This window comes from Arvicanthis niloticus, chromosome X, assembly GCF_011762505.2.
Source record: "Arvicanthis niloticus isolate mArvNil1 chromosome X, mArvNil1.pat.X, whole genome shotgun sequence".
Taxonomy (NCBI): Eukaryota; Metazoa; Chordata; class Mammalia; order Rodentia; family Muridae; genus Arvicanthis; species Arvicanthis niloticus.
Genome location: NC_047679.1, coordinates 37419594 through 37430030, shown reverse-complemented (window position 1 = coordinate 37430030; position 10437 = coordinate 37419594). Strand labels below are relative to the sequence as shown.

General features: G+C 41.8%; 1 pseudogene; it reads right to left on the bottom strand.

The window, feature by feature from the left end:
• Nucleotides 1-1425: 1425 nt before the first annotated feature.
• Nucleotides 1426-2194, bottom strand: LOC117695263 (protein GUCD1-like; annotated as a pseudogene).
• Nucleotides 2195-10437: the final 8243 nt, after the last annotated feature.

Below are 10437 nucleotides of genomic sequence, written 5' to 3'. Positions count from 1 at the left end.
ATGGAAATGAGATCAGACTGAAAACAAAACTACTCTCTGAAACCCAGAGCAGCTGTCTAGCTGACAGCACCTCCCTTCAGCTCAAGGCTTCGTCTAATATTGACGGATAATATGGGTGACTGATTTTGACTGCCCTTGTAAACACAGACCACCTCTGTTCCCCAGACTACCATGAGGGGACATGTAGTGGGAGGGGAAGCAGATACTGCCACATCATGTCTTGAGTACTGAAAGTCCAAGGCCCTTGGAGAACAGTGATGGTGAGAGGCCATTGGGGTACCCCTTATTCTTCACCAGAGAGAGTCCATGAGGAGTGGGCTCCCTGGCCTCTTTAGAAATGATTCATTCACTTGTCTTTGGTGCATCTTCAGCATTCAAACTGATGGCCAGGCCAGACCAGCCATGTTATTAAGACAGGACTTGGACTGGCCTAGGTACCCCATGTAAAGAAGGGTTAGTGGTTTCAAAGTACCTGTATCTATTCTTGTCTGACCCTCCACAGAGTGGAAACTGTAGTCTCACTAAAACACCCTTGCTACCAAGAGTAAAAGAACACAAATTAACTAGCTCTAGTGAATGCTACCTGCTGTGCTATGTGACTCTGACACTGCCTTTCTTCAGTATTCTGTGCAAATGCTCCTGGTGTATGCACCAGGGTGGGTGAGAAGCTGCCTGCTGTTTAAGGAGGCTGGGCCCTCTAGCACCCAGCCTTAGAAGGCTCCCAGATTTAGATGGCAGGTCTTGCTGTGGAAGTCAAATGGTATCAGGAGGCCTTGTGGACACAGGGGTTCTCTGGGAAAGTCTCTAGTCAACTCCTTGTTCCTCAAACAGTCTTTTCCTCTCTCATCCATTTGGCCCTACCCACTCATAAAAGCTTTCCATTCTATAGAAGGTACCTAGAGGCTAAAAAGGCATTGACATCCCAGGGGTCAGAGATCCTCAGAGTGGCTGTGAGGTATGCTTATGCTGCATGATAACAAGGCCTAGTAACCAGTCCCAGAGACCTGAGTCCATTGGAGGCAGGAGAGAGCAGTGATACCATCCACTATGGCTTAGAGTGGCACAGAGCCACAGGCCAGGATTTGCATGTGCTCTTCTCAAACATGCTTCTCTTCTGGGACTCCTGCCTTGGGCACGGCTGAAGGCAGACTTGAGGTCTTCCACAGGGCATAGCTAGAGTCAGTCATAGGGTCTTGAAAGATATTCCCCTTAGATGCTCTTGAGTTATCTCCAGCAACTACAAGGACAAATGGCATGATGACATTGGTGGACAAAGCAGTCACAGAGTTCCCAAGAGCTTTGTCAAACAGGCTGAGGCTACAATTCTGAACCCCAGTCCCAGCAGCCCTGGGCGTGGGCATCCTGAGTGGGCCTGGCTGAGACAGAACATAAGGTCTGAGGACCTGGCATGCCAGGTTCCTGCTGTCAGCTATTCAGGTAGACAAAAAGGATGTTCTCATCTGTACCATAGCTAGTACTGGCCTCCTCAAATTTATTGAGCTGGTGCTGCACATTCGATCAGCATAGGTTGGATAGTTATAGAAGATGCAGCTGGTAGCCCTGTTATAGCCCCGCAGAACAATGAAGTGGCCCTGATAGTCGGGGTTATGGCTGAAGAAGCAGTGGCCACTGGGAATGAAGCAGCAGTACTTGACAGGGTTGGAGCAAAGGTCACAGTGCAGCATCCTGGAGTTCACCAACACAATAGCCATGTGGCCCTGTGCAGGTGTGCTTGGATGTCCTGCACACTCACTGTGCATTTCTCCACTTGGACCTTGCGGGCCTTGGCTTGTGCAAACAGCTGGTTCATGTGCGTCTCCTTCGTGTCAAAGTGCTTCTTATAGAAGGACTGGTTCTTGTAACCCTTGTAAATACCCAGAGTCTGGGTACAGAGGACTGGTTCTTGTAACCCTTGTAAATACCCAGAGTCTGGGTACAGAAGCCGTGTCTCACACCAAAGTGGCACATCAGGTAGGCCAGGTCGATGGTCCAGATGCTTCTGGTCAGCTGCAGCTCCTACAAGGCATTTTTAAACTGCCCATAGTCTAGCTGACCCAGGTACTGAATGAAGCACCATCCTGGAGCAGGCTAGGCCGCAGTCCCAGTGATACAGCTGCTGAATGATGGGCACAGGCAGCTGCACAAAGTCCCCAGGCTCTAGCAGTTGCCCTGCTACCTCTGCCTCCATCCTCATGACCCAGGTGGCACAGGGTGCCCATGGCCCCAGGCTAGAGCTGATTGCAGCTGTGACTTCTGCTGGGCAGTGAGCATGGCCAGTGAGCTCAGAGGTCCTTCACAGCTGTCACCATGGTTCAGATCCAGGTAGGCAGTGGCTAGGCTGCAGCATTTCTTTTTTTAGTATAACTTACTTATTTGGGATCCCAATGTAGACTTAAGACCACCTGAGACATCTAGACTTGTAGATTAAACAAGTATTGGATCCTTGGCCTTTTAATTCGGAGTCAACCATTTTTGGCTGAGCTGGACCATGGCCTACAAGCCACTCTAATAAATTGAATATACATATACATGTACATGTACATGTATATGTATATATTTGTGTGTGTGTTTGTGTGTTCACACTTGTGCGTGTTCTGATCCTCTACAGAACCCTAATGACAAAAATTTCCAAGACTCTAAGTCAATGTACCACAGAAAAAGTTGCATATCTATGTTTATTGTAGCACTATACTCAATAAAGAGCAAATATAACCAGTTCATATGTTCACCAACAGCTAAACTGATAAAGAAAAGGTATTATATTGTACATACACATTGGAATTATATTTAGCTATAAAGAAAAGTGAAATCATGGTATTTGAAGAAAAATGGTTAAAGATAGAAATCATTATGTTGACAAAACAAATAAACAAACACACAAAGAAAGCCAGGCTCAGAAAAGATAAGTAACATTGCAACATTGTTTCTTTCATATACAGAACATAAATTTAAAGTGTATGTTTTTATTCATGTGTGTGTGTGTGGTATGTGTGTGTGTGTGTGTGTGTGTGTGTGTGTATGTGTATGTGCCTATCTGTCTGACTGTCGGTCTGTAGGTAATCAAATTAGAATAAGACTCAGAAGAAGCAAAGAGAAAAGGGGGGATATTAAAGGAGTTCAAAGGTATGGAGGGTTATTTAATAATTAAATGCTCACAATATGTTCACAGTAAAACACCATAAGAAACAATTATCTAGAGGGACTGAAACCAGTCAGGTGGCAAGGAGATTGAGGGAGGTCAGTGAAACAGTAGGACAAATAAAGGTAAGTATGACAAATATATTTTAAAATGGCATACCAAAGTCAATTACTTTGTATGCTTATCTAAATAGTTACTATGTGTGTGTGTGTTTGTGTGTATGCATATATATAGTTAATGTGTCCAGAGTATAATAAATAGTTTGAGTTAAGAGTCTTGAGGAATATTTAACTCAAATTTTAATAAGCCTTTGAGTCTATTTATTAGAAAACATTTCAATCATCCAGTATAAGTAACGCACTATCATAAGAAATACAAGGATCAATTGTACTAATTTGAAACACATAATTAAAATATAAGTATAAAAGGAATGTTTTTGTGCTTTTTTATACTTTATATTTTTACAATTTTCTTTCTCTTATTACAAAACATACCTACTAAAAGAAGTAATAAGTACAAAATAAACTATATTGCATAAAATATAAAATAATTTCTTTCTATTATGAATTGAGCTATAATGAACATAGTTGAGTAAGTGTCTCCAAGGTAGGATGTAGACTCCATTGGATATAAAACCAACAATGGTATAGCTGCTTCTTGAAATAGATTGATTCTCAGCTTCCTGACACACCATCACACTTATTTCCATAGTGTCAGTACAAGTTTGCCTTCATACCAGCAATCAGGAAGTATTCTTATTCCACATTGTCTTCAGCACGAGTTATAATTTCTTTTATTGATTTAGGCCATTTGAACTTGGATATGATAAAATCTCAAAGTAGTTTTGATTTACAGTTTTCTGATGACTAAGGATGTTGAACATTTATATTTGCTTGTCAATAATTTGTATTTCCTTTTTTGATTATTTTCTTATAGATAATGTACCCTATTTTGAATTGGGTTATTTGTTTGCTTCATGTCAATTTTTAAAATTCTTTATATATTTTATTAGCCCTCTATCAGATTTGTAGTTCATAAAAATCTTTTTCCAAACTGTAGTCTGCCCCTTTGTCCAAATGATGGTATAGTTTACCTTATAGAAGCTTTTCAGTTTCGTGATGTCATATTTTAATTGAGTAGAGCAACAAAATTATTCCTGATATTCTGCCATACTCAAAGATCAATGCTTTGCTCAGTCATAATCAGAGGAGCTTCCTTCTGCAGTATTTGGGAATACACACAGAGACCTCCAGCTGGACAAGGTGCAGAGAAAAAAGATTTTGGAACACTTAGTCCTAAATGGGATCTTTCCATTGATTCTCTCCCTTCACAGTTTAGAATTCAGAGGTATGGGTTTTGTAGAGGCAGTGTGTTACTGAGGGTTAGCTTTTTGAAGTTTCAAAAGATTTGTGCATTTCCCAGTGTGATCAATTTGTCTCATGGTTGTAGATCAAGATTTGGTCAAGATGATCCACCACATCTGGAATTTACATGGATGCTGTAGATCCAAATACAATTCCTCATGCTTTTGTGGGAAGCAGACTCCTAGCCTGTCTGCTCCCATAAAGACACCATATCTTGATCCATCCTAGAGAAACCACTGTACTCAGAGCAGTGGGTAAGAACCTTCTCCCACAACCCTATGCCCCAGAACTGTAAATGAAAGCCTGGGGCATTCAGGACCTATCTCACACCCAAACATCGCCATCTGAAAATACCACTCCACTTTTCTTCCCCTTGCTTGGTCCTTTTTGCTGGGGCAGACTTCTAGCTGATCTGAGCCCACGAAGAGACCATATTCTGGCCCATCCTAGAGGAACCACAGCACTCAGAGCAGTTGAGGAAACTGGACTCCAGGGGCCTCTAACATGCCAAGAATCATAGAATTTCAGGATCCCAGAGGCAGACTAAGTCCCATGAGCTCTTTCACCCAGAATCTCAGGATCACACAATCACAGAGACAGCTGGACTATGAGGAGTTCTGACACACCCAAGATAACAGAAGAGACAGGCTCCAGCCAGAGACAGTGACTGAAGGTAGCACTAGAGATAATCAGATGGTGAAAAGCAAGGGCAAAAACATAAGCAACAGAAACCAAGGTTACCTGGTATCATCAGAACCCAGTTCTCCCACCATAGTAAGTCCTGGATATCCCATGACACTGGAAAAAAAGATTCAGAGATAAAATCACTTCTCATATAGATGGTGGAGGAATTTAAGAAGGACATAATTAACTCCCTTAAAAAAATACAGGAGAACACAGGTAAACAGGTAGAAGCACTTAAAGGGAAAACACAAAAATCCCTTAAATAATTACAAAAAAACCCAAAACAAAACATGTAAAGGAATTTAAAAAACCATCCAGGATTTACAAAGATCAGGAGTCATGGATGCGAGCATCACTAACAGAAAAACAAGAGATAGAAGAGAGAATCTCATGTGCAGAAGAAACCATGGAAAACATTGACACAACTGTCAAAAAATGCAAAATACAAAAAGCTACTAACCCAAAATATACAAGAAATCCAACACACAATGAGAAGGCCAAACCTAAGGATAATAGGTATAGATGAGGGGGAAGACTCCCAACTTAAAGGACCAGTAAATATCCTCAACAAAATTATAGAAGAAAACTTCCCTAACCTAAAGAAAAAAATGCACATGAACACACAAGAAACCTACAGAACTCCAAATAGACTAGACCAGAAAAGAAATTCCTCTCTTCACATAATAACCAAAACATCAAATGCACAAAACAAAGAAAGAATATTAAAAGCAGTAAGCAAAAAAGGTCAAGTAACATATAAAGGTCAAGTAACATATAGCAGACCTATCAGAATTACACCAGACTTCTCACCAGAGACCATAAAAGCCAGAAGATGCTGGACAGATGTCATACAGACCCTAAAAGAACACAAATGTCAGCCCAGACTACTATACCCAGCAAAACTGTCAATCACCATAGATGGAAAAACCAAGATATTCCAGGACAAAAATGTAGATTTTGGTGAAGATTGTAAGATTCTGGAGGTAAGAAAGCTGAGAAATGCAAATTTAAGTTGATAATAGGAAGTATAACCAGTCCCAAAAAAGAGATGTATGTTGCAAGCAGAAAAGCTATAGAAGAGAACATTTAAAAAAAATCACATACAGGATAAAGAGACTCAAGTATTTGTTTTTGTCTTGCTAGCTTCTGGCCTTCCTTTGCTCCAATCTTCTTTCTCCTCTCCTCTCCTCTCCTCTCCTGTCTCCTGTCCTCCCCTCCTCTTGCCTCCCCTTCCCCTTCTCTCTCTCCTTCTCTCTGTTTCTGTTTCTCTGTTTCTATATATCTAATGCATATGATATGCCATCTATATAATAAAAGCATACTTTTTAAAAATTTTACAGGTGTCACAGTTCACAGTTAAGTTTCTTGGAGGGTCTAGAAAGAAACTCATTGGTTAAGAGTATTGACTGGTCTCCAGTAACTACTTGGCTCTTGCTAACACTCTGCAGCCAAGTTCTAAGAGATCTGATACCCTACTTTGGCCTCTGCAGTCATCAGGCACAATAGGATGCACAGACATGCATAAAGGCAAGTACTCATACAGGTAATTTTTTCTTAAAGAGAGGTTGTCTTAAGAAGAGATTGAAGTTTGGAAGTTACGAGTGTTAAGATTGTAAACAATTATTAATACATTTGAGTAAATGCACTTTTAATTTATGAGATGCTCCTGACCTATATGGTAGTCAAGAGGCTAAGGAACATGACATTTTGAATGAAGAGTGTCTTTTATAAGCTCATGTAGTTCAGCATTTGGTGTCTAGTTGGTAGAATTTCTTCTGGAAGTTTCAAAACATTTAAGAGGTGCAATCATGATGGACAAAGTTCAAAACAGACGGCAAGCAATTGAGTATTCCATATCCTAATGGTATTGTTTATAGAGATGGCATGGCTAATCTTAATGAAGTCCAATTAATCAATTAGTTCTTCTATTGATTTTGTCAGTGGGAGTAAAAGCAGGGACTAGAGACACAGCTCCCCCTTGCTGCACCCAGCAATCTGAGCAGCTCCCTTAGCATTATAAGAACCTTGATTCTGTTGAAGCTTGATTCTTGACTTGGACAAAGAGAAGAAATTTATGAAGAGTCAGGATGAAACAGAATTGGAGTTTATTAAAAGACATTTTAAACATGTATTTTGACCACAAAAAATAAGAAAATGGTGTATTCACTGAGGAAGAAAATATGACACAACTGGCAGAATGATTTAGACTTCATAAAGATTTACAAGTATCTTTCCAGTAGTCATATATACTGTTGGCAACTGAATTTACATTTTCAAGTGCTTAAGAAACACCAATATCACTATAGGTTTTATTTATGCACCAGATAGGATTGTAGCTATTAATGTAAAAGACTGGATCACAATATTTTTTTGCAGAATATCTGGATGTTATATTGTAAAGAAAAATTTTATCTAACTTTTGAGATTTCTAAAAAATCTCTAAGAAAGGAACAAAGTTATATTTAAGGGTCATATAGGGGTTTTCAATGGCTATCCTATATTCACGCATGCATGCTGGATAATCTGAATTATACTTCTCATAATTGTGGTGAAAGTGCTTTATACATTGCCCATCTCATCAGCACCTATGATTGCAGGAACCGGCAGGTTGGACACAAGGAGGTCCTCCACACTGGCCACAAGATGACAAGCCCCAATAACATGAAAAGTCCAGGATTCCAAAATGGCTTTATTGGCATGAAGGATGGTAGATGGTCTGGGTGTGTACCCCCCACACTTAAGTCAGAGTGTGCCTGGCTTAAATAGGGAGGGAAAGAAGGAAGGATATGGGAGGGAATAACTTAATCAGCTATGCCCTCTAGCCTTTAGGTAACTCATTAAGATGGAAATCTCTTGAGGCTGATGCCTGTAGTCACACCCTCTATCTATATCCCTATGTGACTGCAAAGCACAGATCAAATGGAGGTCTAGACTGCCATGTAGAAGCCTGGATTCTGGGGGCATGACCAAACACCTGCCGTTTCTCCATTGGAGTCAAGGTTCAAGGCCCATGCCCAGCTAAGAATCAAGATATCCTTCCATGGCCCAACAACTCCCCCCCTTTTTTTAAAAAAAAAAAGGAGGGAGCATCCCTGTGGCATCTGTGGTGAAACTTTTGGATGAGGAAGTCAAAAGAAAACACTACTCAGGCAGTAGGGGGTAGCACAATTAAGTCACAGGTTAAGGGGAGCTGGGGGTGGGGGTTGTGAATACAAAGGATCATTGAACTAATCCAATACAGGTGGTACAGTTTGAGGATAATAACATCTAATCAATCTAGATAGACATTATGTTTTTCTTACTAACATATAACTTTTAGCTATTTGACTTTGGCAAAAGAGTTCATCTGTAGCTAGAAGGTCTGGATCTGTCTTCTCTGGGTCTCAAAGTGCACCTCTGTGTCTCAGCTTGCATCTGGAGTCTTCAGTCAGATGTGTGTGGAGAGAGGCAGCTTGGTGTCCTAGGCAGGTTCCAGGAGATGGTGTTGTCTTCACTGGATCTGTGGGTGTGTCTGTATGATAATTATAAATGAGGAGCAATACCCCAGCAGGGGGATGCCTATAAAGGCTGGGTATTAAGTATTAAGTTACTTGGGAGCAAGCAGGTCATGGTCTGTCATTAAGATTCTAGAAAGACAAAGGTGTTTAAGGAAATTTTAGTCCTGGAAAGTATCTTTGAGTCTGCTTTGGATGGCTGAGGAGAAAAATCTCATGTTAATCATGTATCTGGGATAGGCAGCAATGGTTCATCTGTAAAAGGAAAGTAGTTGTTAATTAAGGATTGAAAAATAGTGATCAGTATGTTGATTTTACCTGTGGAAGTAGATTAGATGACTTTTGAAACTTGAAGAAATCTTAAAAACTTGAAAAAAGTGTTGGACATATATCATGAGTGTTAGAGAGAAAAGGAAACATTTAAACAAAAACAAGAAAATTTTCAGTTGAAAATCATGAACATTGTTGCTTTAGGTGTTTCTGTTAGGGATAAAAGCATTAAAACCTGGGTTAAGTGTCTCAGGTGTGCTTCTTTGTTGTCTTGATGAGTTTAGAAAGCAGTGCGGGGGAGGGGCTTGCTCTGCCATGTGGCATCTGGGTGCACTAGCAGGGCATTCCCCATTTGTATTTCTTAGGATTCCTAAATGTAGAGGAGAAAAAAAGCCAATCTTGAAGAAAAGCTAAAAGCAAGAAATGTAGGGGCTTGATAGGAGAGACAGAGTCAGAAGGAGCAAGATTCTGTGTAAAAGACTGAGCCATGGCAGAGACATGTGGAGGCTGGCTTGGAGCCAGCAGCTCCTAAGAGAAGCTAGCAGGAGCGTGCAAATTCTCCATCTCAGCCTGGAGTTTTTTAGCTGTGAGAAAGAAACTGTAACACAGGGGCAAAGGGAGCAAGCAGGGTTCCAGACCTGCAGCTTCAGGCAAGCTGCCTGGGCTAAGTAGCTATAGCTGGCCGCCAATGACAGATGAGGAGGGGAAGCCTATGCTGGCAGGCAGAGTGAAAGACTGACCCATGGGGGAGGGGTGCTAGAGACTAGAGTTCAGAGTCAATGCGAGAGAGAGAGAGAGAGAGAGAGAGAGAGAGAGAGAGAGAGAGAGAGAGAGAGAGAGAGAGAGAGAGAGAGAGAGAGAGAGAGAGACCTAGTCTTTTGAGCTAGGCTGAGGTTACAGTTCCATGGAGAGGTTCCAGGTGCCAGCAGGTGGTGGAGCTGGCTCTGAATGTGTCCTCTACATGTAGGTAACGATGTAGGCCCCTGTGAGGGTGTGCAGGCATGGATCTCTGTTGCGTGATTGGTCTGTGCATTTGTCATGGCTCAGAGTGGCTGGAACCACAGCTCAGAATGGCCGAAGCGCATGGAATCTTGGCTGAATTGGGTCTGCGCAGCACCAGGTGAGCATGGTGGAGCCCCACCTAGCATGATGAGTCCCTTACCCAGTCTAGTTCCCCAGGGTTATAGAGCTCTCAAGTGGACCTGGGGGTCGGTGTCTCCATTCAGGCCCCCAGACACCACTGGGGGCCAGGGGCAGTAGCAAAGCAGAGACAGGGAAGCAGGAGCGCAGCAGGAAGCCCAAGCACCAAGAGAAAGAGAGAGAGAGAGAGAGAGAGAGAGAGAGAGAGAGAGAGAGACAGAGACAGAGACAGAGACAGAGACAGAGACAGAGAGACAGAGGGCCCTGGCAGCACCCCACTTGCTAGCTTGTTATACTCGCTTGGCTTGAAAGGCTGTTTGTTTGAGGATGTGGGACTGGGCAAAAA